This window comes from Scyliorhinus torazame, chromosome 2 (assembly GCF_047496885.1).
Source record: "Scyliorhinus torazame isolate Kashiwa2021f chromosome 2, sScyTor2.1, whole genome shotgun sequence".
NCBI lineage: Eukaryota > Metazoa > Chordata > Chondrichthyes > Carcharhiniformes > Scyliorhinidae > Scyliorhinus > Scyliorhinus torazame.
Genome location: NC_092708.1, coordinates 332,233,215 through 332,259,674, shown reverse-complemented (window position 1 = coordinate 332,259,674; position 26,460 = coordinate 332,233,215). Strand labels below are relative to the sequence as shown.

General features: G+C 47.0%; 1 protein-coding gene across 1 annotated transcript in view; it reads left to right on the top strand.

The window, feature by feature from the left end:
- Positions 1–26,460, top strand: part of inf2 (inverted formin 2) — a 102,112-nt gene that overhangs the window by 1,020 nt on the left and 74,632 nt on the right. The window lies entirely within an intron of this gene.

Here is a 26,460-nt window from a genome sequence, read left to right as displayed (position 1 = left end):
CTCCAAAAATAATGATGTAACAGGATTTGCAGGTTCAGCGATCCTGCCCAGCACTGGGAATTCTTAACTTTTCAAGTCACTCTGCAGCTGGTATGATTAAGCTTATAGCCACAATTATAGCTTAAATTCCTCAAGTGTGTATGGGTGTGCACGATAAGAACCTCCAGTCCACAGCAGTCTATCAAAGTCAGTTCAGAATGATATTTATATCTGCCCTGTCACTTTTCTTGTTTGATAACAAAGCCTCTCCAACTTCATTCAGAAAAGATTGGGTTCCTGCTTTTGACGAAGAAAGATTATCTGAAGTAGTTTTCATACAACTTATTCTTTTTTTTAAATTGTATTGGTGAAGTAAGTTTTACAAAAGGTTCACTTTTGAATCGTTGTAGAACGAGGACTGATTGAATAAATCCTCACCATCTGGATTCAGAGAAATTGATGATGCTGAATGACATTCATTGGTGAGGAAAGGAATGTGTTGTGTGTGCAATATGGAAATTGTTAATTCAGCCAATATGACGCAGACGTCAAGATCCCAAGGAATATGAAGCACTGTGCTCTATTGTTTAAACTCTGCTCACACAGCTGACTAACTTAGGAGGTTAACACAGGCGTGGCAGGGATACGCCTTTGTGTAGCAAAGCAACCTTCTTCTAATAGTTATGCACTAGGATGCAAATGTTTTTTATACCCCTCTGAAAAAGATACATTTTTGAAACTATCCATTTATAGCCATTTTGCCATCTAGGTGGACAAGGTTAATATCTAATTTGAAATATGGCATGCCAACAGTGCTGCACACCCCCTCAATGCCCCAGGGAAATTATAACCGAGTTAATGTGCTCAAATGCTGGATCCCCAAACTTTTGACTCCAAAAGTGAGTGCCACATCACTATAACACTAGTAGAAATGTTCCATTGTACTGCAAATAGTTACCTACATTTCCTATATTTGGACAGATGTAGTGATGGGCCCTTCCCCACATCGACACAAAAGTAATAGATATTGCAGTGCAACTTCCAGAGGTGATGTTATATCAAAGTAGTTCATTTAAAATAGAAGCAGATAAGTATCTGATTACAGAAAAGACCGATTTGTTAAAAGGTTTGAAAGTACATTCAGAGATGATCAAATTCTCTGACCATTATACCGCTGGTCCAATACTGGATATGGTGACACCGTCTACACTACAGGGGTGAAATTGGACATGGGCTGGGGATACAGCATTTCATTTTCTGACTGTTGAAGTTGATGCGACTGACTATCAGACAGAACGTATTGTAGGTGACTGATGTGGTGCCGTCGGATGGCGAGGGAGATATAGGTGAAGATGAAAAGGGAGAAGTGTGCTTACAACACATATCAGATGGAAAATGCAATGGAAAATCAGGCTGAATATAAAAAGGACCAGAGGGGAAGTGAAAATATTAATAAGGAAATCAAGGAGAGAGCATGAAAAGAGACTGGCAGCTAACATTAAAGGGAATCTCAAGATCTTCCAGTAACATATAAATAATAAAAGGGTGGTAGGAAAAACAATTATGGATTATAAAAAAGGGGACTTGTACATGAAGGCAGGAGAAATAACAGTGGGGCCAATTAGGGATTATAAAAAAGGGGACCTGTACATGGAGGCAGGAGAAATAGCAGAAGTATTAAACAAGTACTTTGCATCTGTCTTTACAAAGGAAAAATAAAGGAATTTACAATTGAGAAGGAGAAGGTGTTAGAAAGGTTATCATTACTTAAAATTCATAAGGTACGAAAACTGGATGAGTTGCATCCAAGGGTACTGAGCGAAGTGAGAGTGGTAATTGCAGAGGCAACAGTGATAATTTTCTGGTCTTCTTTAGACACAGGGGTGGAGCCAGAGGACTGGAAAATTGTGAGTGTTACATCCTTGTTCAAAAAGAGATGCAAGGATAAAGTCAGTTTGTCTTTGGTGGGAGGGAAACCTCTGGAAGGTATCATCAATAGTCAGCAAGACAACTAGTTTAATGAAAGAAAGCCAACATAAATCTATTAAGCGAAAATCATGTTGAACTAAATTGTCAGAGTTTTTGAGGAGGTCACAGAGAAGGTTGATAAGGGCAATGGTGTTGATACGGTGTATATAGATTTTCAGAAGGTACTTGATACAATGCCACACAACAGACTTGTGAGCAAAATTATAGCTCATGGAATGAAAGGGAAAGTAGGCACTTGGATAAGAAATTGGTTGAATGACAGGAAACAGAGTAGTGGTTGTTTTCCAGATTGGGTGAAAGTTTGTAGTGGAGTTCCCAGAGGTCAATGTTGCTCTTCCTGATATATATTATTATTTAGATATATATTTTTTCATTGTTAAATAACCTAGGTAGCTACTGTGGTGTCCAGGGCATGAACTCAAAATTTGCAGATTATACGAAGATTGGGAACATTATCAACTGTAATGAGCATGGTCTTGAACTTCAAAAGGACATAGACATGTTGGTGGATTCGGCAGACATATGGCAGATGATGTTCAATGCAGAAAAGTGTGAGGTGATGTACTTGGGCAGGAAGAATACGGAGAGACAGCATATGTACGTAAGTTATTGAAGATGGCAGGACCTGTGAGAGAGCAGTTAATAAAACAGTACCTTAGGCTTTATTAATAGGGACATTGAGTGTAAGGAGGTCATATTGAACTTGTATAAATTACTAGTCAGGACTCATCTAGAATACTGCATCCAGTTCTGGGTGCGATACTCGAGGAAGGGTGTGAAGCCATTGGAGAGGGTAGAGAGGAGATTCATGGGAATAATTGCAGGGATAATGAACTGTAGCTATGGGGATAGACTGAAGAGGATCGGAGAAAAGGAGGCTGAGAGGAAACTTGATAGAGGTACTCAATATCCTGAGGGGTATGGACAGGGTATGGTGAGAAACTGTTCCTACTCAAGAGAGTATTAAGAACTAGAGGGCACAGATTCAAAATAATTGGCAAAAGGAGTAAAATGTGATGTGAGGAAAAACAACTTCACTTCAATGGTGGATGGAGTCTGAAATACACTTTTTGAGAGGGTGGTGGAGGCAGGTTCAATCAAAAAGGAATTGGGTTCGCTATCTGAAAAAAAAAAAGGATGTGCAAGATTATGGGAGTAGGGCAGGGAAGTGGGATTAGGGAGAATTTTCTTTCAGAGAGCCAGTGCACAGTCAATGGGCCAACTGGCCTCTTTCTGTTCTGTTGTGATTCTGATTAGCTTCTCCACACATTTCCATTTTGGAGCACTATATGATAGGTTGGGATTTGATGCTCTTGGATGGTTTCTTTGGTTGACTTCAGGTTCACGGGAGTAATTGTTTTGCAATGATGCGGCCATATTCAAATTTAGGTTGCAGGACGGTACAGCTTCTGGACAACAGTGACCCTATCCTGTCAGTTAACGAAAAATTGTATGCATAAAACAAATGATCATTTCAAAGGCCATCATAAACAAATTCCTTTTTGAAATCATAGAATTTTATTACGGCACAGAAGGAGGGCATTTGGCCTATCATGTCTCTGCTGGCTCTCTGGAGGAGGAATTTACCTGGTGCTAACTCCCTGCCGTGCTGCACATTCTTTCTTTTCAGATAACAATCCAGTTCCCTCTTGAATGCCTCGATTGAAACTGCCTCCACCACATTCCCAGACAGTGCATTCCAGATCCTAACCACTCACTGGGTGAAAAGGTTTTTCCTCGCATGTTGCCTTTGCCTCTTTTGCCAATGACCCTAAATCTGTGCTCTCTTCTTCTTGATCCTTCCATTGATAGGAGAGGTGTTTTCCCCATCCACACTGTCCATGCCCCAATGCTGCTTATTTGGCTTGTCTGCGCCAGCAATCTCCCACAGGGTGTTCATTAATCTGCTCTTGGTGCCCATTGTTTGGAAGAATATCAGCCAGCTACTGGCAAGAAGTCGCTGCTCCTCTTCAAACTGTCTTAAAAGTCCATCTGTACCACTAGATGAGGGAGGGAGAACCACTTAACCTCTGACCGAGTAAGGCATTCACTCAGCACTGTGCTAGAACAAACAAAAACCAAAAAAAAAAAATGACTGGAAATGTTGGAAACCAGAAATGTAAGAGGAAATTCTATACATATTTATGGCACCAGTCAAGGAACTGACAAGTTAACACCTGACGTACTAACTTGTCTGTTCAATGAAGCATGCAGGAGAGCATGTCAGGAGCAACACCAGGCATACCTAAAAATGACGTGTCAGCCTGGTGAAGCTACAGCACAGGACTATTTGTGTGCCAAAAAGCATAAGCCCAGGAAGTAATAGACAGAGCTAAGCGATTCCACAACCAACACATCGGATCCAAGCTCTGTAGTCCTGTCGCACCCAGCAGTGAATGCTGGTGGACAACTAAACAACTCACTGGAGGAGGAGACTCCACAAATATCCCCAACCTCAATGATGGAGGAGCCCAGCACATTTGTGCAAAAGACAAGGCTGAGGCCTTCGCAAAAATCTTCAGCCAGAGGTGCCAAGTGGATGATTCATCTCGGTCTCCTCTGGAGGTCCTCAGCATCACAGGTGTCAGTCTTCAGCCAATACAATTCACTCTGTGTGATATCAAGAAATGGCTAAAGGCAATGGATACTGCAAAGGCTATGGGCCCTGACAATATCCTGGCTATAGTACTGAAGACTTGTGCTGCAGAACATGTTGCACCCCAAGCCAAGTTGTTCAGTACAGCTGCAACACTGGCATCGACCCAGCAATGTGGAAAATTGCCCAGGTGTGTCCTGTACACAAAAAAAACAGGACAAACCCAACCCAGCCAATTGCCGCCCTATCTGTCTACTCTCCAACATCAGCAAAGTGATGGAAGGAATAATCAACAGTGCTATCAAGCGGCACTTACTCAGCAATAACCTGCTCACAGACGCCCAGTTTGGGTTCCGCCAGGGTCACTCAGCTCCTGACCTCATCACAGCCTAGCTTCAAACATGGATAAAAGAGCTGAATGCCAGAGATGAGGTGAGAGCGACTGCCCTTGACATCAAGGCAGCATTTGACCAAGTACAGCATCAAGGAGCCCAAGTAAAACTGGAGTCAATGGGAATCAGGGAGAAACTCTCCGCTCGTTGGAGTCATACCTGGCACAAAGGAAGACAGTTGTGGTGGTTGTGCTGCAGTGTTCCTTAGGATAGTAGCCTGGGCCCCATCAACTCCAGCTGCTTCATCAATGACCTCCCTTCCACCATAAGGTCAGAAGTAGGGATGTGCGCAGATGATTGCACAGTGTTCAGCACCATTCGCGACTCCTCAGATAATGAAGCAATCCATGTCCAAATGCAGCAAGACCTGGACAATATCCAGGCTTGGGCTGACAATTGGCAAGCTTCATTTGCGTCACAAGTGCCATGCAATGACCATCTTCTACAAGAGAGGATCTAGCTGTCGCCCCTTGATATTCAATGGCATTACCATCACTGGTCCCCCACAGTCAACATCCTAGGGGTTACCATTGATCAGAAACTGAACTGGACTAGCCATATTAATACTGTGGCAACCAGAGCAGGTCAAAGGCTAGGAATCCTACGGCAAGTAACTCACCTCCTGACCACCCAAAGTCTGTCCACCATCAACAAGGCACAAGTCAGGACTGTAATGGAATCTTCTCCACTTGCCTGGATGGGTGCAGCTCCAACAACACTGAAGAAGCATGACATCATCAGGACAAAGCAGCCCGCTCGATTGCTACCCCTTCCACAAAGATTCAATCCCTCCACCACCGACGAACAGTAGCAGTGTACCATCTATAAGATGCACTGCAGTAACTCACCAAGGTTCCTTCGGCAGCACCTTCCAAACCCATGACCACTACCATCTAGAACGGCAAGAGCAGCAGATACCTGGGAACCCCACAACCTGGAGGTTCCCCTACAAGTCCCTCACCACCCCGACTTGGAAATATATCACCGTTCCTTCACCGTCACTGGGTCAAAATCTTGGAACTCCCTCGCTAACAGCACTATGGATGTACGTACACCTCAAGGACTGCAGCGGTTCAAGAAGGCAGCTCACCAGCACCTTCTAAAGGGCAATTAGGGATGGGCAATAAATATTGGCCTAACCAGTGACTGCCACATCCCATAAATAATTTTAATTTTTTAATAAAGTAACTGGATTTCTACAGATTTTCATAGCTTATACTGCAACAGTCTGACTCAAGAGTTGGAGATAAGAACATAAGAACTAGGAGCAGGAGTAGGCCATCTGGCCCCTCGAGCCTGCTCTGCCATTCAATGAGATCATGGCTGATCTTTTGTGGGCTCAGCTCCACTTTCCGGCCCAAACACCATAACCCTTAATCCCTTTATTCTTCAAAAAACTATCTATCTTTATCTTAAAAACATTTAATGAAGGAGCCTCACTGCTTCACTGGGCAAGGAATTTCATAGATTCACAACCCTTTGGGTGAATAAGTTCCTCCTAAACTCAGTCCTAAATCTACTTCTCCTTATTTTGGGGCTATGCCCTTTGAGATGCTCTTTGACAAGATTTATTCAGCAAAACAGAAAGATGTTCCAGATTTTACTCATACTTTTCAGAACATGTCCTAAATGAGATGAAAATTCCAGCTTACACTTGCTGAAAAGGTCAGTGGCTTCAAAATTATAGCTACTTAGGATATTTAACAATGAAATAATACACAGGTTTGCTGCTCATTATATTTTAAGGCTTCAGCCTTCGCAATTGAAACCGTAATACGAACAACTTGCATTTATACAGAGCCTTTGGCATAGAAAGTCTGAAAACTTAGCACTGCTGCCTCACAGAGCCAGAGACCGGGGTTGCATTCCGACCTTGGGTGACTGTGTGGAATTTGCACTTTCTCCCAGTGTCTGTATGGGTTTCCTCCGGGTGCTCCGGTATCCTCCCACAGTCCAAAGATGTGCAGGTTAGATGGATTGGCTATGCCAAATTGGCCCTAGGTGGAGTTACAGAGATGGTGTGGTGTTTGGGCCTGGGTGGGGAGCTGTTTCAGGGGTTGGTGTAGACTCGATGGGCCGAATGGCCTCATTCTGCACTGTAGGGATTCGATGATTCAATGATAACTTCACAGAAGCCAAATCAGCTAAAAATGAAGCCAAATCATATTAAAAAATAGGATGCCGAGACAATAAAAGGGAACTTTTTAAAGAGGACTTTAAAGTAGGTGAAGAAGCAGCGAGCTCATAATATATATTCAATTACACTGAACCTCTATGTGACCTTTCTACTATCCGTGCAAGTTAATCTTTGTTATACTGACAAACAATTACCTTTGCCAAAGTAACAATGCACAAATGTAGTACAATGACAAATATTTGGTTGTAAAGTTTGTCAGCCCAGGAATAAGTTGATGATTTTTCTTCTACTGCAAATAAAAATTGGATGAGTGAGAAAGAATTAATTGAGACCACTGCTGAAGTAAAATAATTTAAATTATATTTTTGCAGAATATTTGTGCTCATCAAGGTTCTGAGTGGAGGATTTATTTTTCCTCTCCAAATTTCTCCCCTCTACAGGGGCCAATTCGAAGTCCAATGGGTTTCAGTCAGGCATGGTAGTGGGAGAGTGTAAAAGGCACTCACTGGCCCTGGCTTAAATTGTGACTGCCTTAACTCACAGGCCAGATCAGTATGGTTTTGATCTGTCAGAAATGTCTGCTAATATTATAACCACAATTTATTAAAACTTGAGAAGCCTTAGTTACTTCGCCGAACTTGCCAACCCCAAGTTGCTTTGAAGTGTCCACAAACTCGGATCACCATGTCAGATCAGTCATGATCTCATTGAATGGTGGAGCAGACGCGATGGGCCAAATGGCCTGCTTTTATGATTGGAATTTTCAGAGCATCTCCATTGGGGGAAACAAACTGGTGAACTTTGAGCCGTGCTGCTAAGAAGGGATTCCGCAAAGGCAGTGAATCTCTTTCTTCCCCATCTTTAGTCATCGGGTCCTTACCACGAGGTTCCCTATGGCAGTCCTATACTCTGACAAGGCAGAAGAGCATGAGAATAAAGAGGAAATGAGAGGCAGCTTATGGCTGTGCAAACGGTGGTTATGGGTATTTTGTCCATCAGAGTTGCACCTGCAGTCCCATGGATCAGCACGAGGGAAGACCTTAGATTTTTCAGACTTTGAAAGATGTCACCCCAATGATGTGTTGGGTGATCTGGATCACAAACAGGTCACCAACACTGGAAGTGGTGCAACTCTATTTTATTATACGGTTAACTATATTAACATACTTGAACTGTGGGTAAATGCAATACCAGCTTTAACTGTTGATCCTTGCCTTGTCCTAATCAGGTGATGCACTCAGCACATGGTGAATGTGTGTGTTGCAGGCTGTGAGCTCTGTGCTCCGAGCGGGCTGCTACTAGAATGAGCGAGAACTCTCCTGTCCCCTGTCTTTATAGTGCATGTGCTCTCACTGGTGATTGGCTGCGGTGTTGTGTATGCTGATTGGTCCCATTGCATGTCCATCAGTGTGTGTGTGTCTGCATCATAATATACTGGTGTATATTATGACACCCAAGTTCTTGATTCTCCCAAGACTTAATGATCATTGCCCCTACGTGGGAGTTCCAAATTGCTGTGTAAACCTCTCAGTTAATGGAGGACTGATGCAGAGGTTCCACACATTTCAGTGTACAATCTTTAATCCATCTTGCACAATAGAATAAAAGCTGGGAGTGAAAGAGAAAGAGTGGACAGGATAAAATTGTTTCCCTTGGTAGAGAATTCTAGAACCAGGGGCCATAGAGTCAAGATAAGAGGCAGACGGTGTAGAGGGGACATGAGGAAAAAATGTTTTTACGCAGTGGGTAGTGGATGTCTGGAATTTGCTGGCCGAGTTGATGGTGGAGGGAGAGACTCAAAACTCTTTTAGAAAGTACCTAGACCTACACTTTAAATGCTGTAAGCTACAGGGCTATGGGCCGGGTGCAGGAAGGTGGGATTAAAAAGGGCACTGGGTGTCCTTGGGGTGGCATGGACAAGATGGGCCAAATGTCCTTCTTCTGTGCCCATGCTAGCTGTCTCTTGTTCTTCAAGGTGATCCTCAGGAACTTTACTTGAGACAGTTTTCTTCTTAGAGCAGAACCCCTGAGATCAGAGTCCTGAGACTCCGATCTCCACTGTTGGGCTCCCCTGCCAAGTGTGAACCACCCCCGCGGAACCTCAGGCTTACAGTACTGACTCATACCCACAGACTGTCACTCCAAAGCCTTCACCAGCCTTTTCCAGTATAGCAAAACAACCCCTTGTAATTAAAGTGCCTCAGGTAGAGTTTCACATGAAATATATGAGTCAAATAATTACACCAAGTCTGAACAACCGCCAGGGTTAAGAAATCACAAAAATGACATTATTTTCCTCCTCCGTTAATTCCCATAATCAGCCCAACCTGCTGGGCAGACCTAAACTCCAGACACCTTCCGAACCTGAACGATGACACGTGCGATTAAAGTTCACATTATTTGGGGTATTATCGACTGGAAGAAGCTTTACTGATGTGGAAATCCAAACTCTGTTGTGTTGTGGAGTCAGAGCTTATGGGGGAAATAAAACAACCAAGCTCTCATCGAATTCCTATAGCTCAGTAGTGTGGAAAACATTGTTTCACACGTCAATTCAAGTGGCTGGGAGCAACAGGGAGGGAAAATTAGAAAAAAACATTCCATTTTACAAATAGTTATTCGATCTAATTTCACAAATAAAACAAAGCCAAAAAACACCATGAATTAAAGAACAAATGGATTTTTTAAAAATGTTTTGTTTTGAAAATATTGGTACTGCTTTGGAAGTTTATTGAAGTAAACAACACATTTCATGTTGTTGTAAAATAAATCTGGACATTGAAATGCAGCATTTTTATTCATACTACTACACAATATTAATTTTTGAAAGTTAATTGTGGGGGGTGGGGGAATCAAGGCTGAAGGTTTGCTTCGGCAGTGTTCTTCAAACCTTTTTTCCCAGGACCCACTTTTACCAACCGGCTGGCCTTCAGCCCCATGCCAGCCGAACTTCGCGATCCACGCTGGCCGACCTTCACGACACACCTTTTACTTACCTTTAATGCGACAGGTGAGCCTGTTTGGTCCTCACGATCTCACTTGCTTTGTCAATCAATGTTCCATTTCTGTTAAGGACTTCAGCTGATGATTTAAATTCTTGCTGCATCCTTTGAAAAGAATCAAGAGTTTTTTGCTCAAACTCACCATGCTTAATCTTCAGATGCCTTTGAGGTTTTGAGGGTTTTAAGCTTTCATTTGCCAGTACTCCCTGCACATAACACACATGGGCTTTACATCCTGCTTTGCATTGGCACAATGAACAAAGTCATACCTCAAGAAATCATCTTTATACTGCTTTCTCCCCCCGATTTCAGTGTTTTCTTTGTTTAAAATGATCCATCTTCAGTTCTTCACAATCCTTTTGGCCTTGCTTACTTGCAGCTAGAAAATGGAGGAATCGTTCCTCCGTGATTTTTTGCAGGATGCACAGTGTACATGCCGGGCACATGACCTGCTTTTTGCCGCCACTCCTGGCCAGAAGATTGCATTGCTCTACTTAAAAGCCGGTTGCAGCCGGCATTCTCAATTTAAAAGCCAGTCACGGCTCGTACTCTCATTTTAAAAGCCATTGCGGCCGTTGCCTCTTCTCCCGCGATCAGGAAAGCATCCACCAGTTGGTACGCAACCCTCCTGACACCACCCCGTGGGTCACAACCCACAGTTTGAAACCCCCCGACTTAAGGCACCTAATTCCCCTGTATCGGACCGGTTGTTAAATTATCTATTAATACAGTGTCCCTTCCGTGAATCTTTTTCAGAATCTCTGTATCACCCATGTGAGGGGACCAAAATGCAACATAGTATACTAATGAGACCTAGCTAATGTTTGTAGAAAGACATGTATTCCTTTAGGTTTTCTATTCAATTGTCCCAAGGATATATCTGAATACTTTATTAGCTTTTCCTGGCCATGTGATACTGTTCATAAACTCTATTCATCACCTGGGTCTCTTGTCTGTTCACAAAATTAAAGTTTAGAACACAATGCTTGATATAAGCTCCACTTACATGGATGCATTTATTTGCCTTAAATATAATTTGTAAGATGGGAGTTAATTCTCCCATGCATCTCTATCTGACTAGTCTTTTTGTCCTGGGTTCTAATAGGAGCATAAATCTTTGTGGATTTTGCAAATTTGCAGATAGTTCCCGCAGTGCCCCTGGAGTGAGGACTGGCGCAGTGTAACAATTAAGGCTGCTGACAGGTAGTGGGTGTCTACCCAAATCTGCCCAGGGAATCCTTTAATGGCTAGTCCTTTGGTTCGCTCTGACTTCTGACTTTAATGCTTTGTGTCACTGGCAAAAATAAGCAGGGCATCCAGAGATAAAATAAGAATGAGAAAATGTATGGCAAAGAAGGAGACCATTCAGCCAATTGTGTCCATGTTAATTGAAAAAGTGCTGTTCATCCTGATCCCATTTTCCTTCTCCCAATTGGTCCATGCCCTTATTCGCTATGACACTTGAAGAGCATTTCAAAATTTTTTTTTTTTTTTTTTTAAATTAAAAAATTTTTTTTTTTTTTAAAGTGAGGAGGTTTCCTGCTTCTGGCACCATTTCAGAAACACCGAACTTTCAGATTCCCAGCACCTCAGCTACCCCCGACCCTTTATGCTAGGCTTCACAAACCATATAGCAGACACATGCTCCTGTTTCGTGTGTTTTTATGTGCTAATTACTTTAACTCAGGCAGGATTCTTCAGCCGCGCCCACCCGGCGACCAGAAATTCCCACCAAAGGTCAACGGTTCTTTCCATGGTCCCCGTCCACGGCAATCCTGCAGCGGGCGCAGCCGAATAATCCAGCCCCCTACCTTCCAGCAAGTACCCCAATCCCACCAGCAACTACCCCCCCTCACCCCCATTGATTATTAAATCTCTGCTGAAGAAATAGGTCCTTTCTATCCACTCTATCGAGGTCACTCAAATTGAGCACAGCTCAATTAAATCTCCCCGTAGTCTTCTCTGTTCCAAGGAAGATAACCTCAACCTAACCAATCCTTCCTTCCTCCTTATAAAAGCCTCCAGTCCTGGAAACAATCTTGTAAATCTCGCTGTACCCGCTCGACTGCGATCACATCCTTCCTGTAACATGGTGACTTGGAATGTGAGCCGCACTCAGTTGTGACCGAACAAATATTTTGCCCCATTCTAGCCTCTCTACTCTTAAAGCCTCAGCTAGTAAAGGCAAATATCCTGAATATCTTCTTGGCCATCTTACTTTCCTGTCTGCACAGGGACCTGTGCATCTTAATTTGAAAAAATAATATTGGATTGCACGAAACAGAATTTACTGATGAATAAATAAAAGAGAAAGCTTTTCCCTGTTTTTATCCCACCCTCTCGAGAATGAAAACTCAATTTAAAACACACAAAAGCTCTTGCAGTCTTTGCTACTTCAAGCAAGTAATGTGATATTCTGCCCTGCTGGTAAAAGTTGCCAAGAATTTCCCAGCAATAAAGTAATGGCCAATCTTATTAAAGGGGAAGGAACTCCCTTTAGAACTTGTTACTGGGCAAATAAAATTCTAAAAAATACCTCACTGGAGATGGGGACTCCTACTTTAGCAGAAAACTATGCCCTTCTGTTGTGCCACTGAACCTAGCGAATCCTCCGGGTGCCAGCTTAGTCTGGGATAAATCCCATCCATAAATGTGAAGCCTACTTTCAGGAGAGAGGAGAGAGAAAAATAACAGTTCCAAGCCACAGAGCAGAACAGGCTCCATGGGCGAAATTCTCCGTGATCACGCGATGTCTGCCAACCGGCACCAAAAACGGCGCAAATCAGTCCGGCATCGCGCCGCCCCAAAGGTGCGGAATCCTCCGCATCTTGAGAGGCCGAGCCCTAACCATGAGGGGCTAGGCCAGCGCCGGACTGATTTCCGCCCCGCCAGCTGGCGGGAAAGGCCTTTGGTGCCCCGCCAGCTGGCGCGGGAATGACATTGCCGGGCAGCGCATGCACGGGAGCGTCAGCGGCCGCTCACGGCATCCCCTCGCATGCGCAGTGGAGGGGGTCTCTTCCGCCTCCGCCATGGTGGAGACCGTGGCGAAGGCGGAAGGGAAAGAGTGCCCCTACAGCACAGGCCCGCCCGCGGATCGGTGGGCCCCGATCATGGGCCAGGCCACTGTGGGGGGCCCCCCCGGGGCCAGATCGCCCCGCACCCCCCCCCCCCCCCAGGACCCCGGAGCCCGCCCGCGCCGCCTTGTCCTGCCGGTAAGAGAGGTGGTTTAATCCACGCCGGCAGGACAGGCATTCATTCTAGCAGCGGGACTTCGGCCCATTCGGGCCGGAAGGGGCCCGCCAACCGGCGCGGCGCGATTCTCACCCCCGCCGAATCTCCGATGCCGGAGAATTCGGCAACCAGCGGGGGCGGTATTTACGCCAGCCCCCGGCGATTCTCCGACCCGGCGGGGGGTCGGAGAATCTTGCCCCATGAGTTCAGCTAAAGAGGAGTCCAAACCTTTTTTGACTGTTATCGATTTTTCTTTGGCAGGGAGTGAAGTCATGCACTTCTGTGGCAGTCTGTTAGAAATTTAAGTGCCTTCCCATCTACTGCCTCAATACTGGATGTGTACGGTCTGAAGTTCACTGTTGCTCTAATGATAATGGTGGAAATGTGGCAAATGATCCCATAACCTGCTTTAAATTCAGCAACAATGGTAGTCACTGGAACCGAGCTGGCAGAACAGCTTTCCTGGTGCACTTCCCACCCTTGTCCATCCCTGATCCACGACTCATCTGGTTGAGCGCCAGTGAATGACTGGAGCTCAGGAATGTGTTGTGCATGTTAAGCATAAATTTTGCGAACTCATTTGTTTCATGTCTGCTTGTTTCCCATTTTTTGTTCCGATGATTGTAAACAATTGCTCGACATCCTCGCAAGAAAAGTTGAGGAAAAAGTAAAAAGAAAATTTCAGTCCGACCAAGTCTGGCACGGAGACAATTTTACATGAGTTTATTTTTCTTACATTGGGCTGGGCTGACAGTAGTTTCCATTGGCGCTTCTCAAATTCCGAAACATTGCATCAGGTTTTATCCTGCTTTTCAACTGGGAGGCAACACGGATTGCCCCCCCAAAAAAGTGGAGAGACACAGAATTGATGTTCAGACACTGCCTTGTTCTTGATTGCAATATCAGAGAACAGAGACATTTCCTGGAACGGTAAAATGGATGAAGAAAATGGAGGGGGCCCTTGTACTCCTTTGCAGCTGGATGTCGCAGGGAATGGTGAGCAAGAGCAGAGAGAAAAAGCAAGATTTAGTCAATTTGTTGCCTCATGCAGGCCATGCTGGATTGATAGACACAGTGCATCATGCACGGCCTTAATCAAATAACATGCAAATCGCATGTCATTCATGACTAATAAAAACAAAACACTGGAAAACTGAAATAAAACAGAAAATGCTGGAAAAATGCAGTATCTGTGGAGAGAGAGAGAGAGAGAGAAAAACAGAGTTAACATTTCCAAGCAGTCTTCTTCAGACTTTGCTAATGAATACTTGAAATCAACCGTTAAATTTTGCTACAAATCATGCAGTAACGTGGTGCCCACGCCCCAAAGCTCAGCTCCATAGCAGCTGCAGTTTCGGAACACTGGGTGTCAGTTTCGTACCAGAATAACACCCATACAGCACTGCCATGTGTAGGCTGGCACCATGGCCACTCTTGCCTCCTGCTCTGTCCACTGGACACTCAGGGCCATAAGCTCACCTCTTACGCGACTTGGATTTTGTTTATTGTCCGGTGTACCAAGGTACAATGAAAATTATTTTTCTGCGAGCAGCTCAACAGATCATTCAGTACATGAAAAGAAAAGGAAATAAAAGTACATAATAGGGCAACACGAGGTACACAATGTAATTACATAACACCGGCATCGGGTGAAGCATACAGGGGTGTAGTGTTAATGAGGTCAGTCTATAAGAGGGTCATTTAGGAGTCTGGTAACAGTGGGGAAGAAGCTGTTTTTGAGCCTGTTCATGCGTGTTCTCAGACTTTGTATCTCCTGCCCGATGGAAGAAGTTGGAAGAGTAAGCCGGGTGAGAGGGGTCTTTGATTATGCTGCCCGCTTTCCCCAGGCAGCAGGAGGTGTAGATGGAGTCAATGGATGGAAGGTAGGTTTGTGTGATGGACTGGGCTGTGTTCATGACTCTCTGAAGTTTCTTGCGGTCCTGGGCCGAGCAGTTGCCATACCAGGCTGTGATGCAGCCAGATACGATGCTTTCAATGGTGCATCTGTAAAAGTTGGTTAGAGTTAAATGTGGACATGTTGAATTTCCTTAGTTTCCTGAGGAAGTATAGGCGCTGTTGTGCTTTCTTGGAGGTAGCGTTGACATGGGTAGGCCAGGACAGATCTTTGGAGATGTGTACCCCTAGAAATTTGAAACTGCTAGCCATCTCCACCTTGGTCCCGTTGATGCTGACAGGGGTGTGTACAGTACTTTGCTTTCTGAAGTCAATGACCAGCTCTTTAGTTTTGCTGGCATTGATGGATAGATTGTTGTCATTACGCCATTCAGGTTCTCAATCTCCCTCCTGTATTCTGACCCACCGTTTTTCGAGATTCGGCCCAATATCGTTAGCAAGCTTATAGATGGAGTTGGAACCAAATTTTGCCATGCAGTCGTGTGTACAGGGAGTATAGAAGGGGGCTAAGTACTCAGCCTTGCGGGGCCCCGGTGTTGAGGACTATTGTGGAGGAGGTGTTGTTGTTCATTCTTACTGATTGTGGTCTGTGGGTCAGAAAGTCGAGGATCCAGTTGCAGAGTGGGGAGCCAAGTCCTAGGTTTTGGAGCTTTGATATGAGCTTGGCTGGGATTATGGTGTTGAAAGCGGAGTTGTAGTCAATAAATAGGAGTCTGATGTAGGAGTCCTTGTTGTCAAGATGCTCCAGGGACAAGTGTAGGGTCAGGGAGGTGGCATCTGCTGTGGACCGGTTGTGGCAGTATGCGAATTGCAGTGGTTCATGTTCTGGGAGTATGGAGGTGATTGGATTGGATTTGTTTATTGTCACGTGTACCGAGGTACAGTGAAAAGTATTTTTCTGCGAGCAGCTCAACAGATCATTAAGTACATGAGAAGAAAAGGAAATAAAAGAAAATACATAATAGGGCAACACAACATATACAATGTAACTGCATAAGCACTGGCATCGGATGAAGCATACAGGGTGTAGTGTTAATGAAATCAGTCCATAAGAGGGTCATTTAGGAGTCTGGTGACAGTGGGGAAGAAGCTGTTTTTGAGTCTGTTTGTGCGTGTTCTCAGACTTCTGTATCTCCTGCCCGATGAAAGAAGTTGGAAGAGTGAGTAAGCCGGGTGGGAGGGATCTTTGATTATGCTGCCCGCTTTCCCCAGGCAGCGGGAGGTGTAGATGGAGTCAATGGATGGGAGGCAGGTTCATGTGATGGACTGGGCGGTGTTCACGACTCTCTGAAGTTTCTTGCGGTCCTGGGCCGAGCAGTTGCCATACCAGGCTGTGATGCAGCCTGATATGATGCTTTCTATGATGCATCTGTAAAAATTGGTAAGAGTCAATGTGGATATGCCAAATTTCTTTAGTTTCCTGAGGAAGTATAGGCGCTGTTGTGCTTTCTTGGTGGTAGCGTCGACGTGGGTGGACCAGGACAGATTTTTGGAGATGTGCACCCCTAGGAATTTGAAACTGATAACCATCTCCACCTCGGCCCCGTTGATGCTGACAGGGGTGTGTACAGTACTTTGCTTCCTGAAGTCAATTACCAGCTCTTTAGTTCTGCTGGCATTGAGGGAGAGATTGTTGTCGCTACACCACTCCACTAGGTTCTCTATCTCCCTCCTGTATTCGGACTCATCGTTATTCGAGATCAGGCCCACTATGGTCGTATCGTCAGCAAACTTGTAGATGGAGTTGGAACCAAGTTTTGCCACGCAGTCGCATGTGTACAGGGAGTAGAGTAGGTGGCTAAGTACGCAGCCTTGCGGGGCGCCGGTGTTGAGGACTATTGTGGAGGAGGTGTTGTTGTTCATTCTTACTGATTGTGGTCTGTTGGTCAGAAAATCGAGGATCCAGTTGCAGAGTGGGGAGCCAAGTCCTAGGTTTTGGAGCTTTGATATGAGCTTGGCTGGGATTATGGTGTTGAAGGCGGAGCTGTAGTCAATAAATAGGAGTCTAATGTAGGAGTCCTTGTTTTCGAGATGCTCTAGGGATGAGTGTAGGGCCAGGGAAATGGTGTCTGATGTGGACCGGTTGCAGTGGTATGCGAATTGCAGTGGATCAAGGCGTTCTGGGAGTATGGAGGTGATGCACTTCATGATCAACCTCTCGAAGCACTTCATTACGACTGAAGTCAGGGCCACTGGTCGGTAGTCATTGAGGCACGTTGCCTGGTTCTTCTTTGGTACCGGTATGATGGTGGTCTTATTGAAGCAGGAGGGGACCTCGGAGTGGAGTAGGGACAGGTTAAAGACGTCCGTGAATACCTCTGCCAGCTGGTCCGCGCAGGCTCTGAGTGCACGACCAGGGATCCCGTCTGGGCCCGTCGCCTTCCGAGGGTTCACTTTCAGGAAGGCCAATCTGACTTCGGAAGCTGTGATGGTGGGTATGGGTGAATTATGGGCTGCTGGGGCACTCGCCAGCGGATTGTTGGTTACCTGCTCGAACCGAGCATAGAATGCATAGAGTTCATCGGGGAATGGTGCGCTGCTGCCAGAGATACTGTTCAACTTCGCTTTGTAGCCCGTTATGTTGTTTAGTCCTTTCCACAACCGCCGAGAGTCTGTCTGTGACTCTAGCTTGGTTTGATATTCTCTCTTGGCATTCCGGATGGCTTTGCGGAGGTCGTACCTGGATTTCTTGTATAGGTCAGGGTCGTCTGCCTTGAACGCCTCAGATCTGTCCTTCAGTAGGGAGTCAATCTCGCGATTGAGCCATGGTTTCCGGTTGGGGAACGCACGTACTGCTTTCTTTGGCACGCAGTCGTCCACACATTTGCTGATGAAGTCTGTGACGGTGGTGTCATACTCATTTAAGTAGGTCGCTGAGTTCTTAAATATGGACCAGTCCACTGTCTCTAAGCAGTCACGCAAGAGCTCTTCTGTCTCCTCGGACCAGCACTGCACAACCTTCATGCCGGGAGAAGGAGCACCGTCTTATGGTCTGATTTCCCAAAGTGCGGTCGGGGGAGGAACGGTAGGCGCCCTTGATTTTTGAGTAGCAGTGGTCAAGAGTGTTGTCGCCCCTGGTGGGACAGGAGATGTGCTGGTGGAATTTTGGCAGTACACTCTTGAGGTTGGCCTTGTTGAAGTCTCCGGCCACGATGAACAAGGCCTCCGGGTGTTGTGTTTCGTAGTTGTTTATTACTGTGTATAGTTCGTCCAGCGCCTTCCACACTACTGCCTGGGGTGGGATGTAGACCGCTGTGATAATGGCTGAAGTGAGCTCACGTGGAAGATAATATGGGCGGCACTTCACGGTCAGGTGTTCCAGGTCTGGGGAGCAGTAGGTCGCCAGAGTCACCACATCCAAGCACCAGGAGGAGTTGATGAGGAGGCAAACCCCTCCACCCTTCGCTTTGCCTGATGATGCCGTGCGGTCCACCCGGTGAATTGAGAAGCCTTCAGGTTGTATGGCACAGTCCGGTGAGGCAGGGGTGAGCCATGTCTCTGTGAAACAGAGCACACAGCAGTTTCTTACTTCCCTCTGAGAGGTAAGTCTGGCGTTAAGTTCATCCAGCTTGTTTTCGATCGCTTGGATGTTTGCCAGGAGTATGCTGGGGAGAGGGGTCTTGAAACCGCGTTGCTTCAGTCTAACCTGCAGACCGCCGCATTTCCCTCGCTTCCTCGGTCGGAGGTTGCTGTTGGATGATCCTGGGATCCGATGGCCGATGTCAGCTCTTGTGGAAGGTAGGTGGTTGCGTCTGGCGGGGTCCAGGGCTGGCGGGGTCCAGGGCGCTGGCGGGGCCCAGGGCGCTGTTTACGTATCTGGGGTCACGTCTGGCAGGGTCCCGGACACTGGTTGAGGTAGAGGGGTTGCTAGGGGGGCATGTTTGCGATCTGGATGGGTCCCGGCGTTCTGCAGACGCGGGAATACCTTGCAGCGCGTTTGGGTCCTCGTGCGTGGTCTCCGCCGTTTCGGGGGTCCTGGGTCATGGGCAGGGGCATCCTGAGGCAGGTTGGGCTGGGTCCCATGGTCTGTTCCCTCCCTGGGCGCTCCTGGGGTCGGATCTTGAAGTAGGCCCGGTCGAGCCTCCACATGGATTTTTCTTTCTTCCATCACCAGGTAGGTCGGGTCACTGGGCGGGTCTCTGGGGGTCGCGTTGAGCCGGGTCTTGCCGTCGGGGGTCGGGTAGTTAGGCTGGGTTTGGTGCTCCGAGGTCCGGGTCGGCTCCAAATCGAGGTCGGGGCTTCACTTCCGGTTTGGGCCCAATCATCTTCCAGGTCGCGGAGGTCGGGTCGGGTCAAAAGGTCTCCAAGGGCCTCGGAGGATGTTTAAGCCTACAAGAGAAGATAAAAGAGAGTGGTCAGTAATAATGTTAGGTTTAGAATTAAATTGTAAAAGATTAGAACGAGTGTAAGTTAAGTAAAAAGTGGATCGGTTTGAGAGAGCTCGCAGAGAGTCACCTCGCTCCGGCGCCATCTTGGTAAAGGTGATGCGCTATGACCAACCTCTCAAAGCACTTCATTTCGACTGAAGTCAGGGCCACCGGACGGTAGTCATTGAGGCACGTTGCCTGGTTCTTCTTTGGTACCGGTATGTTGGTGGTCTTCTTGAAGCAGGTGGGGACCTCGGAGCTGAGTAGGGACAGGTTAAAGATGTTCGCAACACCCCTGCCAGCTGGCCCACACAAGCTCTGAGTGCACTACCAGGGATCCCGTCCGGACCCGTCGCCTTCCGAGGGTTCACTTTCAGGAAAGCCGATCTGACTTCGGAAGCTGTGATGTTGGGTATGAGTGAGTTATGGGCTGCTGGGGCACTCGACAGCGGATCATTGGTTTCCTCGAACCGAGCATAGAAAACATGGAGTTCATCGGGGAGATACTGCTCGGCTTCGCTTTGTAGACAGTTATGTTGTTTAGGCCTTGCCACAACCGCCAAGAGTTTAACGCTAGTCTGTGACTCTAGCTTGGTCTGATATTCTCTCTTGGCATCACCGATGGCTTTGCGGAGGTCGTACTTGGATTTTGTGTATAGATCAAGGTCGCCTGACTTGAATACCTCAGACCTGTCCTTCATTAGGGAGTCAATCTCGCGACTGAGCCATTGTTTCAGGTTGGGGAATGTACTTACTGCGTGCCAAAGAAAGCAGTCGTCCAACATTTGGGACGGTGGTGGCATACTCATTTCAGTTGGTCGCTGAGTTCTTGGGACTTCCTACAGAACGTACAGTGGCAGTAATGTGAGGCTAAGTGACAATGTTTCACCATCATCAATCTATTGCTCCGCCTGGTTCCATTGCTGCCACATCGGGTTACAGTTCTTGGGCTATCTGAAAAGGAGAAAGGCACGTAGGTGGGATTTCAGTGAGGGAGGGAAGAGATAGTAAGAGGTGTATCCCTACACCACCTCAGTTTGCACATCAGGGGCGAGATTCTCCGACCCCCCGCCGGGTCGGAGAATCGCCGGGGGCGGGCGTGAATCCCGCCCCCGCCGGATGCCGAAGTCCCGCCGTTAAAATGCCTGTCCCGCCGGCGTAAATTAAACCACCTACCTTACCGGCGGGACAAGGCGGCGCGGGCGGGCTCCGGGGTCCTGGTGGGGGCGCGGGGCGATCTGGCCCCGGGGGGTACCCCCACGGTGGCCTGGCCCGCGGTCGGGGCCCACCGATCCACGGGCGGGCCTGTGCCGTGGGGGCACTCTTTCCCTTCCGCCTCCGCCACGGTCTCCACCATGGCGGAGGCAGAAGAGACTCCCTCCACTGCGCATGCGTGGGAAGCTGTCAGCGGCCGCTGACGCTCCCGCGCATGCGCCGCCCGGAGATGTCATTTCCGCGCCAGCTGGCGGGGCACCAAAGGCCTTTTCCGGCGCCGACCTAGCCCCTCAAGGTTGGGGCTCGGCCCCCAAAGATGCAGAGCATTCCGCACCTTTGGGGCGGCGCGATGCCCGTCTGATTTGTGCCGTTTTGGGCGCCAGTCGGCGGACATCGCGCCGTTTCCGGAGAATTTCGCCCCAGAAGAGAGAGGGTGGAATTTTCCCAACATTGTATCAGCCGGGGAAAGCGGTGTGAAACACGCCGCTTCGTGGCCGCCCTTTCTCACCTGATTTAATGGCGCTCTGCAATTTCAGAGTGCTGGCGTGGAACTCAAGTCATCTGGAAGGGTGGTGCTTAAAAACTCTGACAATACCGGAAATCGAAGAAAAAGGGCGCCCTGATCGTAGTGAAATTTAAGGGCCCCCTCACGGACATTGCGACCCCCCCCCCCCCGCGGTTAAGCCATTCCTAAACGCAGAAGGAGTACCCCCCAATGGAGGAGGGTATCCACTGCCAGGGTACCAGGGGGCAATGCCCAGGCACTGGGGTCAGCAGACATCTGTGCCCCCAGCGTGGTCATCATGACTGGTTTTCATTTCTAAAAACCAGTAATGATTAGTGCCAATGTGACAGCAGTCATACTCCTGTGATGCTGAGTTGATTCTCTGAATGGTTGGTCTGAATCTTGGTCGTTAGAGAATGTTGGTAGCCAAGTAGGGATGGATGGTAAATGGAGCAATGCATGGGGTTCGAGGCTCATCTTCAAGGATATTCCATATGAAAATGCATTCATGACCTTGACCACTCGTGTTTGGTTATTGATCTTCTTTCTGCATTTCATCCAGATCCTTGGGTTACACTGCTTGCATAGCTATGGCTCTGCACTTATTTCCTTCATGAGGTCTGTCTGCAAGGCTTCCTAGCCCCCGTGTGAAGAGAATCTCTCTCCTGCTGTCCACTTCTTGCTCAAGGGCCTGCAGTGCCATGTTCGGGAACCTTGGAGCATGCTCTCCGCAGCGTTGCACCATTTGTGCTCTCTTTCCTGCTCAAAATGTCCTCTATGTCTAGTTTCAACATTTCTTGGAGCTGGAAATGCACGCTATCCAACGGCTCATTAAAAAATTCAGATCGTGCCAGGAGGAGCAAGTTAGGTCTCGCAACGCACCATTCAACTGTTGCTTCCAGATCCACTCGGAGCACAACGGGATTGCTGAATTGCGCCGCTCGTTTCCCAATTTTCCCCCCCTCGCAAAGGGTTGAGAACCTCATTTTAATGCTTTTACATATATTTTAATATAACTAGCAGGTCTTCCGCCACATGGCCTCCTCATGGAATATTCAAACTTTGCCAACATAACATCACGTTGACAGGTTTCACAACAGCTATTTTAAAATGCGAATCAGTCGAGGGGATCCCTGTAGATATGCAAAGGTAAGTATAGCCCCCAGGGGCAGAGGGACATGTCTGGGCACTACCCTTTGGCACAGATTGTGCACTGCTACCAGCACAGGTCGGCAATGCCAGGTTGGCAGTGTCAACCCAATACTGCCAACTTGCCAGTGTCAATCTATGCCAGGAGGCAGCGCCAGAGGCAGGCCCTCTGGGGAGCCCCATGGGAGGGGGGGGGGTTCGCATAATGTTTAGTTGAGGGGTGGGGAGAACCCCGATGCTGATTTCTGCGGTAGGGTAGGGAGTCCCCAGTGTCCATGGCAGGGGGTGGGGTTGCGGGGGAGGGGGTTCCTTCTGTGCTGATCAGGACGCCCTTTTTAAAAGGGTAATGCACTGTGGATCCAGCCTCACCAACTCTTACAAAACCTCCGCCAAACCCACAATGATGGCATGAAACGCACCCACTGATTTTTTTTTTTCCGGTGAGGATCAAGATCCATAGGTGAGAGGTTGGCCATGCAGGGCGCGCCAATTCCTACAAGATGTAACTGGAGAGCTGAAATTCCGCCCAACATTTACAGTCGTAATGCTCCTTCTACAGAACTGGCATTAGCCTCATAGATACATAGAAGATAGGAGCAGGAGGAGGCCTTTTGGTCCTTCGAGCCTGCTCCCCCATTTATAACGATCATGGCTGATCATCCAAATTAATAGCCCAATCCTGCTTTCTCCCCATAACCTTTGATCCCATTCGCCCCAAGCCGCCTCTTGAATATATTCAATGTTTCAGCATCAACTACTTCCTGTGGTAATGAATTCCACAGGCTCACCACTCTTTGCGTGACGAAATGTCTCCTCATCTCTGTCCCAAATGGTTAACCCGGAATCCTCAGATTGTGACATCTGGTTCTGGACACACCCACCATCAGGAATATCTTCCCTGCAACGACCCGGTCTAGTCCGGTTAGAATTTTGTAAGTCTCAATGAGCTCCCCCTCATTCTTTAACAAGAACAATCCTAACCTAGTCAATCTCTCCTCATATGACAGACCCGTCATCCCTGGAATCAGTCTGGTAAACCTTCACTGCACTCCCTTGAGAGCAAGAACATCCTCACAAAAGGAGACCAAAACTGCACACAATATTCCAGTTGTGGCCTCACCAAGGCCCTGTATAATTGCAACAACATGAGCATGGGTTCCTTAATGAACTTAACATCTATTCAACAGCATGTTCAACATTGGACTGCCTAACATTGAGGCAGCACACTGTTGATAGGTTCCTTTCACATCCTGATCCTCAAACTAACATTGTCTTTAAAATCGATTTTTCTCCCACATCTGGAAGCAAAGACATTATCCTCTCCTATTGAACAAATTGCCTTGCTGCATTTATTTTTACCACAACAAAACTCCATTAGGGAACCAGGAAGGAAATAATCTCATAGGCCGAAAATGTAGGCCAGGAATGAGAACGGAGAGGAGGTTTTTTTTTTTAAAAAAAAAGATAAAGAACATTTGTATTTTAGGATTTTTTAAGGGTGTGCCAAATATACTTCTGTGCTGTATCGATATGCCGACTGTAAGTAAAAGCTATGAGCATACAATAATATAGACTCTTCAGTGTGTGAGATTTAAATAGGTCCATGGACTAATGTCCGATTAAAATGCATTTGTACCAAGAGTTGTCAGAATGCAACTTAAGCTTCCAATTGAATACTAAACCTCACTGGCTCGACATGAAGTGATGTAGAGGCTGAAATTGCTCAAGAAATTAAGAATTAAAATCCCTTCCCCAATGGCAGGGTCGCATCTATCCTATCTATTCCCTTCATAATTTTATATGTCTCAATAAGATCCCCCTGCATCCTTCTAAACTCCAATGAGTACAGTCCCAGTCTACTCAACCTCTCATCATAATCTAATCCCCTCAACTCTGGGATCAACCTAGTGAATCTCCTCTGCACTCCCTCCAGTGCCAATATGTCCTTTCTCAGGTAAGGAGACTAAAAACGCAATACTCCAGATGTGGCCTCACCAACACCCTATACAATTGCAGCATAACCTCCCTAGTCTTGAACTCCATCCCTCTAGCAATGAAAGACAAAACTCGATTAGCCTTCTTAATCACCTGTTGCACCTGCACACCAACTTTTTGCGACTCGTGCACCAGCACACCCAGGTCCCTCTGCACAGCAGCATGTTTTAACATCTTACCGTTTAAATAATTATCCATTCTGCTGTTTTTCCTCCCAAAATGGATAGCCTCACACTTGGCAACATTGAATTCCATCGGCCAGACCCTAGCCCATTCACCTAACCTATCCAAATTAATTGCAAGTTTTTCTAATGTACCCATTTTGGCAGGTTAAAGTGATAAGCCACCTATCTCTTAGGTATACCTGCTTCTGGTGTGTCAAGCTTGTGTCTACATTCTCTACATGAAGGCTTACCATGGACCCACAATGTCTTTATTAAGTCCTTTGATGCTGATTCTTGATCCTGTGCCCTCAAGAGTATATTCATGCCCACAGTAAGCACAAGCCAATGGGCACTGAGGTAACAATTTTATGTTAGTAAGTGGCGTGCCCTGCACAGCTAGGAATTGGCTTGCCCTTCATGGCCAGGAATTGGCACGTACTGCACGGCCAGGAATTGGCACGGCCACGAATCGGCATGCCCTGCACGGCCATGAATTGGCACGTACTGCACGGCCAGGAATTGGCACGGCCACGAATCGGCATGCCCTGCACGGCCAGGAATTGGCACGCCCTGCATGACCGACCTCACACCTGTGCAGAAAGAGACAGTGGTGCTGGAAGGAATGGAGGCAAGGAAAGCAGTTGTGGATGGCGAGACTGATATTTAGCCCCGAGAGAGCGAATGGCCTATCGTAGATCGCGGGAGACCTTCTGGCAAGCACAAAACATAGTGTGCGCCACTGATTGATAGGGCTGAGGAATAGTTCGAAGGAAAAAATCCTCTCCCCAGCAGTCTCTGCCCACACACTGAAACGAGGACGGGATTCTCCGTTGCCTGACGCCTCGCCGATCAGGCGGAGAATCCCTTTTTACGGCTGAATCGGGGGCGGCGCCCGTCTTCATATGCTCCGCCCCCACCGTTGGGGACGGCCTCAGGACGTCACCTGAAGACACTCCCCCGATGGGCCAAGTTACCAACGGCGCAGTTCACTTGTCCCTATCCTACGAGCTGGTACACATTCAGCTTGTTTGCAGTCCAGGCCTTGGATCAGTCTCGTTTGGTATTGGTGGAGCTTTTCAGAAAATTCGGGGACAGGAGAAACAAACCCTATTTTGTGCAGTTCTATGAAATGATTCAGGCAGGAAGGAGCTTGAAGGCACTCTGCCTCTGACTGGTGATTTAAGGGGCTCCGAGCCAGGCCTGTGGAAGGCACTCCTATTTGAAAGGCGGCAGGCAGTAGCCAGACCAGTGTAGGGGAATACTGGTTTGAAAGGCTGCGATCAGGTTCTCCCGCCAGGTCTGTAACAGTTTAATCCTCTGTCTGAATGACTGGGAAAAGACCAGTCAGAGGACACTCTTCACAATACAGCCAGAATTGATGTACAGAAATCAGACAAGCAGGAAAGGGAGACTGGACATGGAACTCCAGCAATTTCTCAGGGAGACAGACTCTCCATCTGGTGGTCAAAGGATAGAATTGCACCAACCTGAATCTCCTGTGTAAATCGATTTCCCAGAGGGTCACATTTAGAGAAGGCTGGTGCCGACAGAGACCATAACCTCAGTAGTGAAGATTCATCTCAAACCTTTACGTCCCATTCCCGTCATTTTTATCCTTTCCCTACAGGGTTTGGGGGATAGGTAGACGAGTAGACCATTGTACCATTATTTCCATTGTATGTTCACTCTTATTATAAATAACAGTTTGTTATTGTTTTACTTATAAATCTGGCGCCTGTAACTCATTCAAGCAGTCTAGGGTTAAGGATCTCAGGAAAACACACAAATTATTGGTTAATTCACTTATGTTGGGACCCCAGGGTGT